This window comes from Ailuropoda melanoleuca, chromosome 11, assembly GCF_002007445.2.
Source record: "Ailuropoda melanoleuca isolate Jingjing chromosome 11, ASM200744v2, whole genome shotgun sequence".
Taxonomy (NCBI): Eukaryota; Metazoa; Chordata; class Mammalia; order Carnivora; family Ursidae; genus Ailuropoda; species Ailuropoda melanoleuca.
In genome coordinates this window covers 16,802,561-16,826,080 of record NC_048228.1, presented here as the reverse complement: position 1 = coordinate 16,826,080, position 23,520 = coordinate 16,802,561, and the positions used below count along the sequence as shown (strand labels likewise).

At 35.7% G+C, this 23,520-nt stretch overlaps 1 pseudogene; it reads left to right on the top strand.

Annotated features, from left to right (window-relative positions):
* Window positions 1-23,520, top strand: part of LOC105241859 — a 164,285-nt pseudogene that overhangs the window by 14,402 nt on the left and 126,363 nt on the right.

The window sequence follows — 23,520 nt, the reverse complement described above, 5'->3', positions numbered from 1 at the left end:
GTCAGATACTTAAATGACTGAGACACCCAGGCACCCCATATTTTAGTGGACTTTTTAAGGTTTATCAATTGTGATGCTAAAAGATCCATTTTATAATTATTTACTTTTATAGAGAACATATTTTTATAGAAATGCATGCAAAATGTAGAAATTGGAAATATTTAGAAACATAAGTCATTAAAATATAAATCCGTTTAGTCTAAAGTCAATGTTTTTGTTGTTGTTAATCTGATGTGTATTTCAAAAATAGCATTGTAGTATTTAAACTTCATTTTGGCCATCATAAAGTTGTTTTAAAGATTTCTACTCCAATTTTTAAAATATCCTTCACATTCAAGGTGATTTTAGGATGCTATTATGTATATATATTTATATAATTTATACTTTATAACTTACAATATAATTCATAATTTATATAATTATATATGATTAATATCATATGTAATATAATATTTATATTAACTGTAAATAGTTATATACATACATATATCTTAAGTTGCGATATTAGAATATAAAATTTTGGATAAATTATCCATTTTCTAAATCTACACTAAAATCTTCAATTTTCAGAATAGGTATTTCATTTCCACTACAAAGTCATAAAGTAATTTTCTATTTTTCGATTTCATTGAGCAGTGTACTCATCATGATTTTTTTTCCCATCATAAAATTTTTTAGTCACTGATCTTGTAGGTTATAACTAGACCTCAAAAAATAAAAAGCCAGTGAAAAATAAATAGCAGGCATATTTTAAAAGTGTGGTTCATATTAAATTTAATTTAATTAGGGTTAATACAGCAGGAATGAAATATATATTTATTGAAAAGAAAAGAAACTTTTGAATGCATGGATCCTGCTACCATATATAATCATTAGTGTCCACGTTACAGCAAATACATTGGTAATTAAAGATAGAATTTAGTAAAACTGCAGCTATTGTAGATAATCCATAATAACTGAAACTTTTCCAATCATTTTATGATGTATTTGTACCTACCAGGTATATTTTTTAAAAAAGTATTCTTTGTCAATGGGTTTTACTTCTGCTAGATTTCCTCATTATTGTGCATCAGTTATATTCTTTCACTAATGCAACGATTTTCTCTAACTTTTTTTCTATAAAATTTCACAATGTTTCAAGCTATATGACTCATGTAGGCTAGAATATGTAACATTTACACTACATTTAAAGCATTGCTAAATGACCTTACATACTTATAAGGCACATTCAACATGGAAGAACTGGTTGTATCTTATATTCTGGTGTGAAATGTGAGGTATTAAAATTGAAATATGTTTGAGAATGAAATAAAATGTGTTTCATATTATGGGTGGGTTTTTCCAAGAAATGCTTTTTATCTTAAAACATTATATATGAAAATAAATCCATTTACCTGATTAATTTTCCAGCTCTTCTGTTAAGACATTCAGTGCTTTTTGATCTTTAAATGTGAGTGAATTTATGGAATTAATTAACTGAAATCATTATAGCACTCAAACATTACAGAGCACTTTCCCATGTAATTATCTCATTGACCTTATTTGATGTGATATAATAATCTAGCTCTTGACATAAGATTATAACCTTCATGAGAGAATTTTGAATATTCATTTTTTTTGCTATTTTACCATGAATGATGTCGATAGTAAAGAATTTTGAGGAAACAAAACAAAATATAACAAAACACAAAAATAGGCTTTTTGCTCTGATCTGAATTATTAGACAGAGTATACCTTAGGATTAATAAATTTTGTGTCACTAAGCAAATTATATGTGTGGTAGATGTTGTCAGTGCACTGCAAATGTCCTGTCAGTATTTAACTTTTTGTCCTATCAAACTAAGTTAAAACTACCACTTTCTGTGTCTCTTTCCCTGAGGGTGTTCTCTGCCTCTGGAACCTCTTATGCCCATGTCACATGGAAGTGCCAATGAATTAAAGTGCCCCTGGGAGCAGCTCTTGATCAGTGACTGATAGGAATTGGTAAGTACATACCCAGGCCACATGCCTCCAAGTGAGTTAACTCAGCTGTGTGCTCTAAATGGAGTACTTTAGTTTCAAAGCAGGATTTATCTTCAGTTGTTCACCATAGTAACTTGCTTAATAAGACACACTATGTTGGCTTTCATTCCTTCTCTAATTTCTCCCGTTCCCTCCAAATGTTTCCTGGGAACACCTTATAAATAAACCAATTTTATGAAAATCCTCATATCACAGTCTGCTCCTGAAGAAACCCCAAATAATTCAATCAGTTAAACCAATAAAAAACTACATTCAAATTTCTGTCAGATTGACCTTAATAATAAATAAGCCACTGGGAAATAGGATAGCTTTTTATCTAAGAATACTGAGTTAGACCAGCAAAGAGCATGCCCAACTTCTAATGTCTGTCAGAGAAAGTACTAGAAGAGAATCCTGGTCAGAGAAGAAGATTCTCTCATGGGTCCCTTTATTTGCTGGAAGCTAACAATGTATTCCACTTTTCCTCTTTTGAACAAGAGACTAAAGATAAAGCCTTGATTACATACACCGTTAACTGACTGTAAGCAGTTACTACAGTCTCCTAGAATTTTTACTCTAGAAAATGAAATATTAAGAAATGATCATCCTCTCAAAATATGCCATTCCTTGTCTTGATTCAGTATCATGATAAGCTTAAAGTGGTTAGGTAGGAGTCTTAATTTCCAGTTTAATGCAAATAATGTTTTGTTTTGTAGTAGACATTTTTCCTCCTCAAAAAAAAAAAAAACAAAAAAAAACCCTAATCCAACAAAACTCTTAAATTTCAAGGAGTAAAATGCTGAAAGAGAGACTTTTGGGTACTAGGGAAGAAGCCATGTCTTCATCCACACCTTGTTTCCCACACCTGTGTATTCTGGCTTTTATGGGAGAAATGGTACTATATATTGGTTGCTAGTTCAGGGCTTTTGTGGCACACAAGATGTGCTTTGGTAAGTGTTGTCACTCAACTAATTCTGCCTCTGAATATTCAGTAGTTAATCCCATAATTAACTGCAATTTTTTTAATGATAATGGACAGCTTGCAGGCATGAGCCTATTTCTTAGGTTATAGTCTTTAGACTCAGTATCATAGAGAAACTTGATGGTAAGGAATGGACACAGTAATTTCAAGAATAGTGCTGGCAGAACTGTGGGCAGTACAACCGTGTGTTACAATGAGACGTTCTCTACCAAGTGAAACAATCTCCACACAGCAGGGAGATTCTAGGTTTTCTTGCCATACTTCCATAGATTCTATCAATAAGGAATCTGAGTCCAGATGGATTTAGACAGTTTATTACTTATAGCATCACAGGAAGTAAGAGCTTCATGTACATATCAGTTTCTCGTCCCCCTTCCCGTCTCACACATTTGAATCAGAATGAGCCCATGTGAATGCTATAGAGTTCTTTGTTAAAGCCAGAGAACAGAACCCTGAGCTTAAAAATGGACTGAGAAAACTAGCCCATATTTGCCCTGGGGGAAGTCTTTTATCTTTGCTATATTGGTTAAGAAACAAATCTGCCCTCTGACCCAGAAGAAAATAGTATCTTTAGCTTTCAAGGCTATTTGCTGTGTAGATATCCTTGAAAGACATTATCGAAGAGTTGCCATAAGACATGTGGAAGCACTATGAAGCATTCCTTTCAACACCCTCCACAATGAAGTCCAATGTAATTAGCCTATTGCTATGCACTGATAAATTGTGCCCTACAAGATGATTAGTTTTGGTTTCTGTTTTTTAAAAGTTGGACACTCAGCAATTAGAAGGAGCAGATGAATCGTGAGATACAGAAGCCTGTATTGTTAGCCCATGCATTATTTCAATGGCAGTCCTGCTACCATTACTCTTCATCAGTGATCATATTGAGGAATGCTGAGATGGAGAAAGAGACAAAGTTATATCAAAGAGTTTGAGTCCTATCACTTGTCTTATTATCATTAAAGCCCTCATTTGCAGGGTATGTCTTTTACTGGTCATCCTTACCTCTTGTTCCCATTATTAAAGACCCATCTTTATACCTCTTTCCAGTGCCTCTTGTCACTGTCCCTTCAGTCTTGTTCTTCTAACACCCTTGCCATCTAGCCTAACCATTAGAGACTGTCCATGGATTTAAGGGGATCCATAGCTCTGGCAACTCTAATTTTATAAACAACCAGATACGTACTTCACAGTCCCGCTCATTCTACTTCAGGATCGCTGCTGAAGAGGGGGATAATGTTCCTGAGGTCTACATACATGGTGCCAGCATTCCTCAGACATTTGTATGTGGAAAGCCACGTGAGGCCAGTAGGGCTAAGTTGAGGGAAATGTGCCAATGTAAGGGCAGTGGGGAATATCTGTGCTTCAGGCACTGATTATGCAACAGAATCAGCTGAAATCCACTCTAGTCTATGTTTTACTTTCACATAGTACTGAGTGCTGCTGTATATATTCTGCCTTTTAGTTTAACGGGTCAGTTCATGAATGGAAGCTCAGATTGCATGGCCTTTTGGCAACACAAGTTCAGGAGCTTAGTCTGTCTTTACCTGGCTCGATAGCAAGCCTGGGGCTCTCTACCAGGAACAGAATAGTTATCTGGAGAATTCTATTTTACGGTAGATTTCCAGAAGCTCCATACGTTGAACGAATTTACTACAGAATATATAAGGGGTGTTGTATCTATTGAGTTATTAAGTCAACTTGACAGAGTTTCTGCCTTGCTATCTGGGCGTGTTGAAGAGTGTTCTCCTGCTTTGGGCCCCAGTAAAAGCTGGCAACAATAGTCTTCCTCTAAGATCTCCAAAAGATTGTCACAAGAAGTCTAGGCTACAATGTCCAAACTAAATAATGCCATCAATCTCTCTTTCCTCTCTGAATCTGAACAGAAAAAAATAAGTGGAAAAATCTTAGCCATGGTAATTCTGAAGTTATTTTTTACAATTTAAAATATAAAAAGAACTTCATCCTCAAATAAATGTGGCTAGTGCAATGTTTCCAAAAACCTATTTTATATAACTCTAGACACACAACATTCCTGACACATACACATTTAGGATTAACAAATTGGTGATTCAAATTAATGCATATTGCTCTAAAAATGTTTTAAAGTCTGCTGAAAAAAACCTTTCTAATCTTGTTGCTCCCTTAATTTGGAAAATTGATGACATAGAAACTTTTATTGCTGAAATTCCTATTAATATGTAGCTACTAACTTTGAGACAGTTTAGGAAACAAGAATAATAGGAATTGATATTTTTATTGCTATATAGAATTATTCTATGCAAACACCTGTAAGCAATTATCCATCTGGTATTTGATACCAGTGGATATCAATCCAGTGGTTTCTTAGAATAATTTGTGGAAAATTGCCTTTGCCTGTGCCCCAGCACAAATGAGTATGATTATATAAACACAAAGGTGAAAGCTGTTTTTTTTTTAAAATCTATATATTTAATATTTAGACTTATTAAACTTTCATTTATTGAAGTGTGTCAGCAGTTTCTCAAATAATGTGAATGTTTAATCTTCAACTAACATTTTTCCTCTTGCTAAAATACTTTTTTCAATGGAAGTGAATGCTCTAATGCAAATATACAGTGATTCATTTCCATGAATCAGAGAAAAAAAGTAACAGCTATTCATGATATTCAAAGCCACTGCTAAGTCTTTCTTCATATTCTCTTTTAAGAGTTTGTGGATCATTGGAACACAACATTTAGAGGCCTGTGAAACTGCCTTAATGATAACTGCTCATGTGTTTAGTGTTTCAGAATCCCTATGAATACAGAAATCAATTATGTGAACAGATGCAACCAGGTTACTAGGTTTTATGCTCACTGGGATATCACAAACATTTAAATTTAATAAAGTTAATCCACAAATGTGTACTTTTATATACAACAATAAGTTAATATACATTCATGAAAATGCAAATACAGAAATCAAGGCTTGATGAGTGATTAAGATTGCTTTTTAGCAGATTAATACAATAATTTCAGCTCTATGCAAGGTTCTTTCTACAGATGGAAATAGCATTGAAGCAAAAATAGGCTGAGCTACTTTCACCAGCCATACAGCATTTGTTCATGTGAAATCTGGTTATTCCTGTTAATAAGAAAAATCTGGTTATTCCTGTTAATAAGAATAATAAAGAAAAAAAGCAAAAAGTTTTCTAGAATCAAGCCCTTTAAAGCCATATATACAATATAGCTAAATCTATGATTCATGGTATCAAAATGTTAAGTAAAACTTAATTTGTAAAAACTAAAGTCTTAAACAAATGTTTTTAATTTGTAATTTAAAAAACACAAAACATATAATCACACTGTAATGTGATTCACTAAAATATTCCTAAGGAGAAATGGTAGAAGTAAAAAACATTTTTAAATGGCATTACTTTATTAATTTTAATACTATTGAAGTACCTTTGTTACCTCTTTAATCCTAATAACAATACCTGTTCATAATTTCAGCTGACATAAACACACAAAAAAATGGGGAAGATATTATAGCTATTATATAAATAATACAAGATTTATAAATTTATTGTCAGGTGCTATCAATTGAAAAACACAATTAGAATATGTAAAGTTATTTAAGTTAAACAGCCTTTTAATTGAAATTTTTCTAATATTCCAGACTCTAAACAACTTATCATCTATAAATCTTATTAGAGTTCATGAAAATAGAAAAAAAAATGCCATGTCCTTAAATATCTCTGAACTAATCTTCTCTGCACCTTGTATGTAGAATCAAAGTACTGTGAGACAATTCTTGCAATATTTTTAGAAATTTTCTTATCTGACATGGTGGGTCTAAGAAATATGTTGTCAGATCTTTAAGGTCTCAATAAAGATCTTATATCTGTATATTTGGCATTATTTTTTATTTTAATCCATTCATTAATATGTATGACTTTTGTTGAATGTAACAGGATGAGAAATAATTTTATTGTTGAACTTAGTAAGTACATCATCCCACTTCCAGTTTCCAACTTCTGTTTGAGTTACCTATTGCTTTGTAAGAAAACGCTCCAATATTTAGTGGCCTAAAAAAAACATTTTGTCTCTCATATTTCTGTGAATAAACTGGATTCAGCAGGGAGATTCTTGCTTGAGTCCCCAATATGCTTAATGCCAAATAGCAGCGAGTGCTGGTAGGAATGTAAAGTGGTCCAGCTGCTATGGAAAACAGTGTGGTGGTTCTTCAAAATGTAAACATAGAATTTCCATACAATCCATAACCATTCTACTTCTGAGGGTATTCCCAAAGGAATTGAAAGCAGAGGTAGGACAGATATGTGTACAACCTGCATTTATAGCAGCATTATTCACAATAGCCCAAAGGTAGAAACAGCCTAAATGTCCATCGATGGATGAAAAGATAAACCAAACGTGATAGATAGAGAGAATGGAATATTTTCAGCTTTAAAAAGGAATGAAATTTGGACACAAGCTACAATATTTAGGAGCCTGAAGACATTATGCTGAGTAAAATAAGCTAGATGCATAAGGACCGATATTGTATCGCTGTACTTCACAAGGACACACATTGTAGGGTTCCGCTTAGATGCGGTAACTAAAGTAGCCAAATTCATAGAAACAGAAAATAGAATGGTGGTTGCCAGAAGCTGGGGAAGGAAGGAATAGGGAGTTATAGCTTAATGGCTAGAAAATCTCAGTTTAAGAAAACAAAAAACTTCTGGGGCGCCTGGGTGGCACAGCGGTTAAGCGTCTGCCTTTGGCTCAGGGCATGATACCGGCGTTGTGGGATGGAGTCCCGCATTGGGCTCTTCTGCTATGAGCCTGCTTCTTCCTCTACCACTCCCCCTGCTTGTGTTCCCTGTCTCGCTGGCTGTCTCTATCTCTGTCAAATAAATAAATAAAATCTTTAAAACAAAAACAAAAAAAAAAAGAAAACAAAAAACTTCTAGAGATGCACTGTGATGACAGTCAGGCAACAATGTTAATGTACTTAATGGCTGGTGCACACTTAGAAATGGTTAAAATGTAAAATTTGTGTATATTTTACTACAGAAAACTGGAAAAATGTTAGACCTATATGTTGTCACATTAAAAAATATTCAAATCATATAGTTAAGTAAATACTTAAAGCAGATAACATATATGCTAAAAAGTGATAAGCATGTAAATGGGTGGGAGGTAGTAACTGATGAGAGAGGTGAGATTTTACATTTATATTTGCTACACATTATTTCTGCTACAGTGCCACACAGTTCGAATCTCTCAATGATAAAGTAGTCCTATCTTATTCTTACAATTAAAAAGAAAAATGGCTATGCACAAATCACTATAATAGAAAATACTTTCTGATAAATACACATAATAACAATAACATTTAAAAAATCATACAACTGCAAGAAAAAAAGAAAATAAAGCAATGTTTCAGGAAATTTAACCACATTTATTTTTGTACTTTCAAGAGAATGGGTGTATTTCCCACCCTTTCTAATAGTCACAAGAATTAGGATGTTAATCAAGAAATATTGATATGAAACTGCTACTTTTCTTTTTGAAACACTCTCATGCATGACCTTCCTCTTGGAACCAAAAAGTTGGAAAAGGGAAAAAAAAACCACAACAAAACACTAGAAGGGAGAGGCTGGAGGCAAAAACCAAGAAATGTCAGGGACCTCGGTGTCACATGAATCATGGTACACAAAATCCCAAGGGGCTTCAATATCAAATCAACTTTGTGTTACATTTGTCTTCCTCATGAGTTTGTTGATCTCAGTGAAATAGTTTAACACTAAAAAGAACTAATACTCTTAACTACTCCAAATTGCTCTAAGCTAAGGCCCTTTAAAAATGAAGATGTGAGCCCTTGATCTATTTGGGTCAGTGTCTTTGAGTATCCGATTGATCCTTCTTAACCCCGTTTAATCTGAGGACATAGTTCCGTCAACTTGTCTAACATTCCTGCCAAATCCATCTGATATATTACCTTCCTTAGAGAAGCTCTCTTAAGAATCCCTGCTTCCAAAGGACCAGCAAAAACTTGTAGGCTTGTACCTAATGTTTCTGCCGTGGTGGTATCAGGGGTGGGGAGGTTCTGTCAAAAATGGTTCATAAATTTATGTAGCTTACATCCCACTAATCATTGTATCAAAGAACTGGTGTTCTATTATAAAGCAGCATATAGAAACATAAACATCTAGTTATTTAATGAACTATGCTAACTTTAAGAACATAAAGACTGCAGTAGCACTTTGGGCCTTTATGTTATTGCAATTCATGTTATTTAATGGCAACCCTGTCCCCAGATAACAACAGTGATGCATTCCAAAGTATCAAGCATACGACAATTGAAAGCTACTTTCTGAGGAAATAAGAATTGCATGATAAGATTATTTCCCCTAAAGGTGTCACCTGGTTCTACTTAAAATGTGGTTCTAACTGGTTCAAAGGGTGGAATATATTGATGATGAAAAATCTGAAGTAAAAATACCAGTTTAAACTAAATAAACCTTTCGCAATAGCGCAAACATGAAACAATTGAAACACAAACACACAATCTCTCCTTGCTCTCCCTCTCTTGCTCTCTCACCCTGCTGACTTCTCATGTACAGTTTTAATTTTATATAGATAAAAGACTAGAAACAGAAATAGTTATTGATGTATATGTACAGCAAAGCCATTCCTTTTTTTTTTTTTTAACAACGCTTTTCTTAACTAACCACTTTTAAGTAAACAATTTTCGTGCCACCATAACATAATTTCTCCATGTCTCTCTCCGGATCATCATAGCCGCTCACAGCATGCTGAATGACTGTGGTTTGTTATGAGTTGGAGGAAAGCAAACCAGTAATCAAGTAATATATATGCCTTGGAATTTTAGACTCCATCAGTTAAATTCTATGAATAACTAGAGTCAGTTATATTTTTTCACAAAGTAAATCTGTAGGCATTTCAAGAGCAAAAAATTCTATTTTTTAAAACTATCCATGGTGCTTATTACAAGCCCTCACATGTGAGTTACTTAAAGGAAGTTTATGATGTAGTAGAGATAACTGTCAAAGTTTGAAAAAATCACAAAGGCTAGGAGGAGTTTCAAAAACAGTTTGCAACGTGTGAGCACTTGTTCTTGTGTCTCCCTTTGTCCCCAAGCCCTTGAGTAAATACTGTAGGTCCAGGGTGATTATAGTAAGTATATTCCTCTTGTTAGCAGTAAATTCAGAAGTAAACAATGACCCATTTCTAGCTTTTGGAAAATATTTTGTCACCCTCAAAAAATAAATCAGAAGAAGGAAGCATTTTCTGTCTTTGAGCATTAATGTGTGAGAATGTAACAGCTACAGCTCTCCTTTGACCATTATGGGGGAAGGCAAAGGGGAAAAGCAGGCAGTTTTTGAAGATGCTTTGAGCCACGGAATTAACTAAACCCTGCTCTGCTTAGGAATATCCTGTTTTTGTTTTTGTTGTTGTTGTTTTTGTTGTTTTAACAATACATGTTATTGTTTGCATTTTCTGTGACTCCTGGCTGAAATGATTCTAATAGGTACATGGATAGTAGAACAACATTTGCCTGAAAGTTGACTGTATATTAGACTCACTTGGAGCATTAAAAAAAGAAAAAAGAAAGGAAAAAAAAGAAAAAAAAAAGCAATGCGCAAGCTACGTAACACAAGGTAGATCACAACGTCCAGGCCTCACTAATTTTAAAAATTCTTCAGTTTGACTCCAAGGTATAGCCAAAGTTGAGGGCCTCTGAGGAGGTGGACAGGTAAGCTTTCTCTGTAGTTTTATAGGTCTTTCTCTTCAACTGTCTCTCTCTGGTGAATAAAAGGACTGGTTTTGGGGTCTGTAAATCTTACTAGTCTTTTCTGGAAATTAGGGGAATAGCCTTCCCCTTCATTTTTTGTTGAAGCCACTTTGCCTTTATCCCGCTCTCTCCATCGACAGAGGCTTTTTGGTGGTTTTCCTTCTGGCAGCATCACTAATGGACCGTGTTTACGTTCTTAAAAAAATATTTATGCTTTTATTAAGTGACACATCATTTCTGAAAGCTGTTGTATATTCTTGGGGAGGCTTGAAAGGACCAAAACATATGTTCATTAGGAAATAATTAACTTCATTATTTGATAATGATAATTATCTTAAGTGCCTTATGTCCATGTCAGGCTTTTTTGTATTTAAAAACAAAACAAAACAAAACAGAGCAAAAGCTAACATGGAGATTTACATAAGTCCCACTGGAGAACAAACCCTGCTCTTACCACTTCAGAAATTTGGTACCTCTATTCTACCTGTTTTCTAGGAATACTCCAAATAATTGATTCATTGATAGATCTTTTTTTCCTTCATCAGAACTGTTATTTGTTTATTTATATCTTCCTTGTCGATTCAATAAAACTTTTGAGGTGTGTTATATTCATGTTGGAATCATTTCATATTTCATTACATATTATAAAACTATAATATTTATGTCAGAGATAATTAGCTATTTATATGTAACAAGTATAACTAAAACTGTAATAATAATTATCAATACATATTATGTGTATCATGGATATATGTGAATATACTACACATAGAGTAGGTAAATTGATAAGATATTCTAGCTAGAAATTTTTTTTTTCCCCTAAATGAGGTATCTCTCCATTTCTTTTAGGTAAGTTATTTTCCCCAAAACTACTTGGGTTGATTTACCTTGGTTCCTCTGGCTACATTAATACTCAGATTATTTTATGCTAAGACATAAAGTCCCAGTACGTTATTTGATGTGTGTTTACTTTACAACAGCTAAAAACCTGTGAATATAGAACTGGAGGATCTCTACACTTTTGGGTGTGTGAAGAAGCAACTAGGATTGAAACCAGATTTGTACTACTTTACATTTACGTCTAAAATATTTAAATATTTTCTGATTTCAGGTTTCACATTAAAATGTTTAATCCATTTTGAGGTTTTTTTGTTTTTGTTTTTGTTTTCGTATATGGAGTAAGAAAATGGCTGTGTTTCATTCTTTTGTATGTATCTGTCCCCTTTTCCCAACACCCATTTATCAAACAGACTTTTTCCCTATTGTGTATTTTTGCCTTTTTTTTTATCATAGATTAATTGACCATATAAGCATGAATAATTTCTGGGCTTTCGATTCTATTTCATTCATCTATGTGCCTATTTCTGAGGCAATATCATATGCTCTTGATTACTATAGCTTTGTGGTATAGTTTGAAATCAGGGAGCATGGCAGCACTACCTTTGTTCTTTCTCAAGACTGTTTTGGCTATTTAGGGTCTTTTGTGGTTTCATGTAAATTTTAGTATTATTTATTTTAGTTCTATGGAAAAAAAAAGCCATTGAATTTTGATAGAGATTGTATTGAATCTGTAGATTTCTTTGGATAGCATGGGCAGGATAAAAATATTAGCTCTTCCAATTCATTAGTATGGTATATTTTTCCGGTTATTTACATCATTTTCAATTTTTTTTTATCAGTGTCTTATAATTTTCAGAGTATAGGTCTGTTGCTTCCTTGGTTATATTTATTCCTAGGTATTTTATTCTGTTTGGTGCCATTGAAGATGGGTTTTTTCTTTCTTTTCCTTTTTCAGAGTTCATTATTATATAGGAATACAACAAATTTCTCTCTATTATTTATCTTGCAACGCTTCTGAGTTCATTTATTCTAATAGTTTTGTCATGTAGTCTTTTCGGTTTTCTACATATAGTATCATGTGTTCTGCAAATAGTGGCAATTTTACTTCTTCACCAAGTTGAATACCTTTATTTTTCCTGTCTGGTTGCTGCAGTTAGAACTTCCAGTATATTGTTGAATAAAAGTGGCAAGAGTGGATATCTTTGTCTTGTTCCTCATCTTAGAGCAAAAGCTTTCAGTTTTTCACTGTTGAATATGATATTTGCTCTGAGTTTGTTATATATGGTCTTTATTATGTTTAGGTATATTCTTACAACCCATCTTGTTGAGGGTTTTTATCATAAATGAATGTTGAACTTTGTTAAATGCTTTTTCTTCACCTACTCAGATAATAATAGATTTTTATGTTTCATTTCATTAAAGTGGTATATCACATTGATTGCTTTGCAAATATTGAAACATCCTTGTATCCCTGGAATAAATCTTACTTAGTCATGGTGTATGATCCTTTTAATGCGTTGTTGAATTTGGGTCACCAATATTTTGTTGAGGATTTTTGTATCTATGTTCATCAGGGATATTGGCATGTAATATTTTGTCATTTTGATTAGTGTTGGTGGTGTCTTTTTCTGATTTTAGCATCAGGTTAATACTTGCCTTATAGAAGGAATTTGAGAACATATCCTCTTCTTTAATTTTTTAGAAGTATGAGAAGTTTAGGTATTCTTTATACGTTTGGTAGAATTTACTTGTGAAGTCATCTGGTCCTGGGCTTTTGTTTGTTGGGACTTTTAGATTACTGATTCAATTTTATTACTATTAATCTGTACATACATATTTACATTTCTTCATGATCTTCATGATTCAGTATTGGAATATTGTGTTTCTAGAAATATATCCATTTATTCTAAATTGACCAATTTGGTGTATAATTGTTTGTAGTAGTGTCTCATTATTTATTTATTTATTTATTTATTTATTTATATGTTCAGTTAGCCAACATATACTAAATCATTAGTTTTTGATGTAGTGTTCAATGATTCATTAGTTGTGTATAACAACCAGCGCTCATCACAATATTTGCCCTCCTTAATACCCATCACCTGGTTCCCCATCCCTCCACCCCCTCCCTTCTGTAACCCTCAGTTTATTTCCCGGGTCCAGAGTCTCTCATGGTTTGTTTCCCTTTCTTATTTTTTCCCAATCAGTTTTCCCTATCTTCTCCTGTGGTCCTCTGTGCTATTCCTTATGATCCACATAGTGAAACCATATGATAACTGTCTTTCTCTGCTTGACTTATTTCACTCTTAGCATAATCCCCTCCAGTTCCATCCATGTCGATGCAAATGGTAAGCATTCATCCTTTCTGATAGCTGAGTAATATTCCATTGTGTATATGAACCACATCTTCTTTATCCATTCATCTGTTGAAGGACATCTCGGCTCCTTCCACGGTTTGGCTATTGTGGATATTGCTGCTATGAACATTGGGGTACATGTGTGCCTTCTTTTTGCTACATCTGTATCTTTGGGGTAAATACCTAGTAGTGCAATAGCTCGGTCATAGGGTAGCTCTACTTTTAACTTCTTGAGGAACCTCCATACTGTTTTCCAGAGTGGCTGTGCTAGCTTACATTCTTACCAACAGTGTAAGAGGGTTCGCTTTTCTCCACATCCTTGCCAACATTTATTGTTTCCTGAGTTGGTAATTTTAGCCATTCTAACTGGTGTAAGGTTGTATTTCATTGTGGTTTTGATTTGTATTTCCCTGATGACAAGTGATGTGGAGCAGTTTTTCATGTGTCTGTTGGCCATTTGTATGTCTTCTTTGGAGAAGTGTGTGTTCATGTCTTCTGCCCATTTCTTGACTGGATTATTTGTTTTTTGGGTGTTGAGTTTGAAAAATTCTTTATAGATCTTGGATACCGGTTCTTTATCTGTAATGTCATTTGCAAATATCTTCTCCCATTCTGTGGGCTGTCTTTTGGTTTTGTCGACGGTTTCCTTTGCTGTGCAGAAGCTTTTTATTTTGATGAGGTCCCAAAAGTTCATTTTTGCTTTGTTTCCCTTGCCTTTAGAGACATGTCTTGAAAGAAGTTGCTATGACTGATGTCAAAGACGTTACTGCTTATGTTCTTCTCTAGGATTTTGATGGATCCCTGCTCACATTGAGGTCTTTCATTCACTTTGAATTTATCTTTGTGTATGGTGTAAGAAAGTGTTCCATTTTCATTCTTCTGCATGTTGCTGTCCAATTTTCCCAGCACTATTTATTGAAGAGACTTCCTTTTTTCCACTGGACATTCTTTCCTGATTTGTTGAAGATTGGTTGACCATAGAGTTCAGGGTCCATTTCTGGGATCTCTATTCTGTTCCATTGATCTATATATATGTTTTTGTGCCAATACCATGCTGTCTTGATGATCACAGCTTTGTAATAGAGCTTGAAGTCAGACATCATGATGCCCTCAGCTTTGGTTTTATTTTTTAACATTCCCCTGGCAATTTGGGGTCTTTTTTGGTTCCATACAAATTTTAGGATTATTTGTTCCAGCTCTCTGAAAAATGTCAATGGTATTTTGATAGGGATTGCATCGAAAGTATAGATTGCTGTGGACAGAATAGACATTTTAACAATGTTTATTCTTCTAATCCATGAGCATGGAATGTTTTTCTGTCTCTTCGTGTATTCCTCAATTTCTTTTATAAGTATTCTGTGGTTCCTAGAGTATAGATCCTTTACCTCTTTGGTTAGGTTTATTCCTAGGTATCTTATGGTTTTTGGTGCTATTATAAATGGAATCGATTCCTTAGTCTTTCTTCAGTTACATTGTTAGTGCATAGAAAAACAACCGATTTTTGTGCATTGATTTTGTATCTTGCCTCATTGCTAAATTACATGAGTTCTAGTAATTTGGAAGTGGAGTCTTTGGGTTTTCCACGTAAAGTATCACGTCATCTGCAAAGAGAGAGAGTTTGACTTATTCTCTGCCTATTTGAATGCCTTTTATTTCTTTTTGTTGTCTGATTGCTGAGGCTAGAACTTCTAGTACTATGTTGAACAATAATAGTGAGAGTGGGCATCCCTGCTGTGTTCCTGACCTTAAGGGAAAAGCTCTCAGTTTTTCCCCATTGAGAATGATATTTGCCGTGGGCTTTTCATAGATGGCTTTTATGATATTGAGGTATGTTCTCTCTATCCCTATACTTTTAAGAGTTTTAATCAGGAAAGGATGCTGTATTTTGTCAAATGCTTTTTCTGTGTCAGTTGAGAAGCTCATATGGTCCTTGTTGTTTTCTTTTATTAATGTGTTCTAGCACATTGATTGATTTCTGAATGTTGAACCACTTCCGCATCCTGGCAATAAATCCCACCTGGTTGTGGTGGATAACCCTTTTAATGCATTGTTGGATCGTATTGGCTAGGATCTTGTTGAGTGTTTGGCATTCATGTTCAGCAGGGATATTGGTCTGTAATTCTTTTTTATGGGGTCTTTGTCTGGTTTTGGGATCAGGGTAATGCTGGCCTCGTAGAACGAGTTTGGAAGTTTTCCTTCCATTTCTATTTTTTGAAATAGCTTCAGTAGAATAGGTATTATTTCTTCTTCTTTTTTTAAAAAAGATTTTATTTATTTATTTCAGATAGAGGGAATGAGAGAGAGAGAGCATGAGAAGGGGGGAGGGTCAGAGGGAGAAGCAGACTCCCTGCTGAGCAGGGAGCTGGATGCACGACTTGATTCTGGGACTCCAGGATCTTGACCTGAGCCGAAGGCAGTGACTTAACCAACTGAGCCACCCAGGCACCCTGTATTATTCTTTAAATGTTTGGTAGAAGTTCCCTGGAAAGGCACCTGGCCCCAGACTCTTGTTTTTGGGAGGTTTTAGACTACTGCTTCAATTTCTTACTGGTTATTGGTCTATTCAGATTGTCGATTTCTTTCTGTTTCATTCTTGGTAGTTTATATGTTTCCAGGAAGGCATCCCTTTCTTCCAGGTTGCTTAATTTGTTGGCATATAGTTGCTGGTAATAATTTCTAATAATTGTTTCTATTTCCTTGGTGTTCGTCATGATCTTTCCTTTTTCATTCATGATTTTATTGATCTGGATTCTTTCCCTTTTCTTTCAGATAAGTCTGGTCAGGGGTTTATCAATATTATTAATTTTTTCAAAAATCAGCTTCTAGTTTCCTTTATCTGTTCTTTTTTTCTGGTTCTATTTCATTGATATCTGCTCTAATCTTTATTATTTCTCTTCTGCTTGGTTTAGGCTTTATATGCTGTTCTTTCTCCAGCTCCCTTAGGTGTAAGGTTAGCTTGTGCATTTGAGATTTTTCTACTTTTTTTGAGAGAGGCTAGGATGGCTATGGCTATGTTACTTCCCTCTAAGGACAGCCTTTGCAGTGTCCAATGTGTTTTCATTTTCATTGGTTTGCATGAATTGTTTAAGTTCCTATTTAATTGCCTGGTTGACCCATTCATTCATTTTTTAGCAGGATGGTTTTTAACCTCCAAGGGCTTGCGTTCCTTCCAAATTATTCCTTGTGGTTGAGTTCCAGTTTCAAAGCATTGTTGTCTGAAAATATGCAGGGAATAATCTCAATATTTTGGTATCGGTGGAGACCTGATTTGTACCCAGTATGTGACCTATTCTGGAGAAAGTTCCATGTGCACTTGAAAAGAATAAGTATTCTGTTGTTTTAGGATGGAACACTCCATATACATCTAGAAAGTACATCTGGTCCAATGTGTCATTCAAAGCTTTTGTTTATTTGTTGATCTTCTCCTTAGATGATCTGTCCATTGCTGGGAGTGGAGTGTTGAGGTCTCCTACTATTAATGTATTATTATCAATATGTTTCTTTATTTTGGTTATTAATTGGTTTATATAATTAGCTGCTCCCATGTTGGGGACATAGATATTTACGGTTGTTAGATTTTCTTGTTGGATAGACTCCTTAAGTATGATACAGAGTCCTTCTACATCCCTTACTATGGTCTTTGGTTGGAAATCTTATTTGTCTGGGGTGCCTGGGTAGCACAGTCATTAAGCGTCTGCCTTTGGCTCAGGGCGTGATCCCGACATTCTGGGATCGAGCCCCACATCAGGCTCCTCCACTGGGAGCCTGCTTCTTCCTCTCCCACTCCCCCTGCTTGTGTTCCTTCTCTCACTGGATGTCTCTCTGTCAAATAAATAAATAAAATCTTTTAAAAAAAAGAAATCTAATTTGTCTGATATGAGGATTGCTGCCCCAGCTTTCTTTTAAGGTCTATTAGCATGGTAAATTATTCTCCATCCCCTCAATTTCAATCTGGTGGGGACTTTAGATTCAAAATGAATCTCTTGTAGACAGCATATGGATGAGTCCTACTTTTTTATCCAATCTGAAACCCTGTGTCTTTTCATGGGAGCATTCAGCCCATTTTCATTCAGAGTAACTATTGAACGATATGAATTTAGTGCCATTGTATTGACTGTATAGTCCACGTTTCTATAGATTTTCCCTGTTTCTTTCTGATCCATGTGACTCTTGGTGTCTCTCTTCACTTACAGAGCCCCCCTTAATATTTCTTGCAGGGCTGGCTTGGTGGTCACATATTCTTTCAGTTTCTGCCTGTCCTGAAAGCTCTTTATCTCTCTATCCATTCTGAATGACAGCCTTCCTGGATAAATTATTCTTGGATGCATGTTCTTTTCATTTAGTACCCTGAATACGTCTTGCCAGCCCTTTTCAGGCTTGCCAGATTTCTGTGGACAGGTCTGATGTTATTCTGATGTTCCTCCCTCCAGATGTAAGGAACCACCTCTCCCTGGCTAGTCTCAAGATCTTTTCTTTGGCTGTTAAAATTTACAAGCTTCACTATTACATGTCAGGGTGTTGATCTATTTTTATTGATTTTGGGAGGGGTCCTCTCTGCCTCTTGGACTCGAATGCTTGTTTCCTTCTCCAGATTAGGGAAGTTCTCAACTATGATTTGCTGAAATATATCCTCTAACTGCCCCCCGCTGGGATCCCAATAATTCTGATATTGGAACATTTCATGGTATCATTAATTTCTCCAATCCTTTTCTCATGTGCTACTAGCAGCCTGTATCTGTTTTCCTCAACTTCCTTTCCATCAGCTTATCTTCTAGATCACTAATTCTTTCTTCTGCCTCATTTACCCTGGCTGTTAGAGTATCCAGTTTAGATTGCATCTCATTCATAGCATTTTTTAGTTCACCTAATTAGATCTCATTTCTGCTCTTAGAGATCCTATATTGTCACTAATACTTTTTTCAAGCCTAGCTATTGACTTTATGATTGTTATCCTGAATTTTTTCTCTTGACATCTTGCTTATATTCACATCCATTAGTTCAGTGGTGGAGGACATTGTCTCTGTTTCTTTTCTTTGTTGAGAGTTCTTTCTAGTCATTCTGTCAGGGGATGGTTGAGTGAATGAGTAGAGTCCAAAATATTAGCCATGACCCAACAAGATGCACCTAGCAAAATCTGCAGTGGTCAGAAGCTACCCCTGAAAAAACAAAGCCAAAATGAAACACAAGAATAAAATTTTAAAAATTAAAAAATTAAAACAAAAGAAAAAGGAAAAAAAAAAGAGGGGAGGGGAAGGGGCTATAATCTCTCAGTGTGGACAAAGCAGGGTGTTTCAGTTGCTCCTGGTATATTTTAGTCTGTGTGTTAGAGGACACTAAGTCCCAAAACTACAAGGAAAGTAAAACTTGTATATATATAAAGGTAAAATTGAATAGTGAAAAAAGGACTACAATAAAGCATATACCTATACAAAATATAGGTGTGAATAAATACAAATTAAAAAGTGACTATGAGATATAAGTTGATATAATAAACATCTAGTTGAAATGTGAAGGTAAAAAGAAAAAAAAAACAGAGAAAAAGCGTAAGAAGAAAAAAAGAAAGAGGAGAATTTTATTTGAAAAAACAAAAAAAACCCCACAAGTCTTGAGGCCACACCTGGAGCTCAGTATATAATTTTCCCCTAGTGTTGGGATTTTACAGTCTTATGGGATCCACAGGATTGCTGTCCAACTGTTTTTCAGCCTGTATTCTGGGGGAGGGGCCTGCTGTGCTGTTTCTCAGGTAACCCTCCCTGTGAGGAGTTACCCTCCTCTCTGTCAGGGGAAGGGGCTCAGTGGAAACTAATCTTCTGGTTGGCTTTTTTCCCTGGGGTCTTTCCACTCCTCTTTGGAGGATCAGAGCACAAATGGCCACAGCCAAACCTCTGGCCCAGAGCAGGAAATTCAGTGTGCCCTTTAATATACTCTCCATGACAGTCTCCCCTTCTGTATGTGCCACAGAAAACTGCAGCTTCCTGCCATGTGTGCCCACAGCAACTGTCTCAGAGGTAGTCCCAGGAAACAGGGAGTGCCACTGCCCTTTGTGATTCTAAAACCATGGGCTCACATGTGCACCCAAAGCTCCTGGATCATGTCTGGGTGCCACTCTAAAGGTCTTTCTGGGCTGCTAGTGCTTCTCGAGTTTTTGCCCAGGTGCAGGCGCAGGTTCCAGATTTTTTCAGGCTGCCCAAGAGAAGAGTGATTATCGACTGACCTGGCTCTTGGTTTATGGGGATATGAATGGAGAGTCCCTTCCTGAGTTCACTAACCATAACCTGCTTCCTGGCTCTATTACTTAGGCACTCTACTGGTTCAGGAAGCCCCTTTTGCTCTGTTTCTTCATATCCTGAGACCACAGTGCCCTACCTAGAGTTCTGTCTTTTCATTTTCAGAGCCCCTGTCAGAGAGGAATGTTTCTCACTAGAGCAGATTTCTAATGGTTCTGATTTTGCGCTCCGGTATTATATCACTTTCCAGAAGCCAGCTTACAGAGGCTCCCTCCCCCTTCTGTTTATCTTCTGGTATCTCTCCGCAGATTCATGACTCCACACATCCTACCTTGCAAAAAGCATTCACTTTTCTGCTTGTAGAGATCCAGATATATATTCTTACATCGCAGGCTGATTTCATGGGTGTTCAAAATGGTTTGATAGACATCCAGCTTAATTCAGGGGTCCCCTACTCCTCTTCCACCTTGCCTCTTCCTCCTGTAGTAGCCTTTTATAAGCCTTATATTTCTGTTTGTTGGTTAACTTCTCTTGCAATTCTGATTTTATTTTTGCCCTTACTTTAACCTTTGTTTGTCTGGACCACTCTTTATTTCTCCTTCAATTCTGAATTATAAACTTGCTAGCTAAAGTATTCTTGGTTGTAGGTTTTTTGTTTGTTTGTTTCTTAACATCTTAAATATACCATTCCCTTCTGGCTTGCAGTTTCTGCTGAAAAATCAGCTGACAGGTACATGTGTTCTCTTACATATAACTAGTTGCTTTTTTCTTGCTGCTTTTAAGATTCTTTTCTTTATCTTTAATTGTTGATATTTTAATTATTATGTGCTTTGGTATGGACCTCTTTGTGCTCATCTTGTTTGTAGTTCTCTGCAATTCCTGGAACTAGATATATGTGTCCTTCCACAGGTTAGAAATTTTTCTGCTATTATTTCTTTGAATACATTTGATACCTTTTTCATTCTGTCTTTTCCTTCTGAGACCCCTATAGTGTAAATGTCATTGCGCTCGATGCTGTCCTAGAAGTCTCTTAACCTATCCTCATTTTTTTAAACTTTTTTTTTTAAGATTTTATTTATTCATTTGAGACAGAGAGATACAGACAAGGAGAGACAGAGACCACGATCAAGGGGAGAGGTAGAGAGAGAAGGAGAAGCAGATTCCCCACAGAGCCAGGAACCCAACATAGGGCTTGATCCCAGGACCTGGAGATCATGAATTGAGCCAAAGGCAGATGTTTAACCATCTGAGCCACCCAGGCGACCCTAAACTCTTTTTTTTTTCTTTTGCTGTTCAGTTTGTTTGATTTCTTCTGTTCTGTCTTCCAGATCAATGACCTGCTTTCTGCATTATCTAACCTGCTGTTGATTCTTTCTTGTGTATTTTTCATGTTTGTCATTGTATTCATTAGCTCTTCTTGGTTCTTTCTTATATTTTTTATCTGTTTGTTGAAATTCTAAGTGGTTATGTTCATCCATTCTTCTCCCAAATTTAGTGAGCATCTTTATGACCATTACTTTGAGCTTTTTATTAGGTAAGTTGCTTATTTCCATTTTGTTCTTTTTCTGAGTTTTTTGTCTTGTTCTTTCATTTGAAACATATTCCCCTCCTCTGCATTTTGCCTGACTCTGTTTCTACATATTAGGTAGGTCAGTTACATCTCCCAGTCATGAAAGAGTGGCTTTATGTAAAAGGTATCCTGTGGAGCCCAGAAGTGCAGTTACCCTGGTCACCAGAAACAGGTTGGTCAGAGGTATGCTCTGGGTGGGCAACATCTCTCTCCCTGTTGTGGCTGAGCAGTGACTGCTATGAACAGTCTGGCTGGGAGGGCCAGGCCCTGGTGTAACTGGCTGTGTGACCTGACTGTGACTTGTAGGTGCACTGGCAGTTGGGGCTGCCCCCTCTTGGGTGGAGACCACGTTGGGGGTATACCAGTTTTGACTGGTGTGTCATGGTGGGAATCACTTTTGAGGACTGCCTGCTAGAATAGGCACATTGGCCTGAGTGGGTCTGCAGGGAAAAACCAGATTGGTGTGAGCAGTGCTAGCAAGGTAGGTGGAGAGTACCAAAAACGGAGCCCACCAGTGCGAGGTTAGTGCGAGTAAGAAAAATGACACTTTCCAGCACTTCCAGTCCTGGAAAAAGTTCCTAGATCCTTGCCCCTCTGGCACATGCCCTAAAATAAGTCAGTACATTTCCGTATATGGCCCTGGTGCTTTTCAGGCTGCTGACTTTGTTCTGAGTCTCAGAGAAAGTGAGATTGTGCGTTGAGTGAAAGAACGAAGTTTCAGTTTCCCTTAGTCTACCAGTTCTCCTGGAGTTAAGCCCTACTGATTTTGAAAACCAGAAATTATGAGGGCTTATCTTCCTGGTACAATGCCCCAGGGTGTGGGTGCCTGATGTGTGGCTTGAGCCTTTAGCTCAAGAAGAACCTTCACATTTGTGATATCCTTCCCATTCGTGGCTTACTGCCCTGGGGGCTGTGGGTTCTGAATAGACTGTTTCTCCGCCCCTCCTACATGTTTCAACGTGGCTTTTTCTTTATAACTTTATTTGTGGTTGAGCTGTTCTGCTAGTCTTTAGGTTGTTCTCAGAGAGAGTTTTCTATGTGTAGTTGCAGTGTTGGTGTCTCTGGGAGGAGGTGAGCTCAGGATCTTTCTACTTCAACATCTTGGTCCAAAAAACATTTTGGTTTATTTAAAACAATGCCATTTATACTTTAATATTACATTTCCCTATTTAAGCTGTATGAGAGTTATGCTGGGGTATGTAAATTGAAGAGTGATTTTTTTTATTTAATGTATGTGTATTTATGCACATGTTAAATTTTAGTACATTTTGCTAAATTGTGTCTTAATGTTTACAGACATTAAACTTTGTCAGTTTTATAAGTGTAAAATATTGCCTCACTTTAGTTTTAATTTTCAGTTTACTTGTTACTAGTGAGGCTTAACACATATTTAAAGTTATTATCTATCCAAATTTTTCTTTTTTCTTGTTTATTTGTAACTTCAAACCATTTTGTCTGTTTTCCTTTTTGAGTTTTAGAATTGTTAACATATATATGCGTTTGTGCTGTCCTGATATTTGTATATGTTTATATATTTACATATATATTTATAATTTTCATATGTTGTAAACATCTTAACTCTATGATCCCTATGTCTTATCTCTAGTAGTTTGTAATAAAAAAGTAGGCTAATTTATTAATATTCTGTTTGTGGCTTTTGCTGTTTGTACTTTAGCATTATCTTTCTTAAGTCTAGAGTTTCTTTTTTTTTTCCCTAAGCATTTTAAAATTTGCCTATATATTTTTCTGTTATACACCATT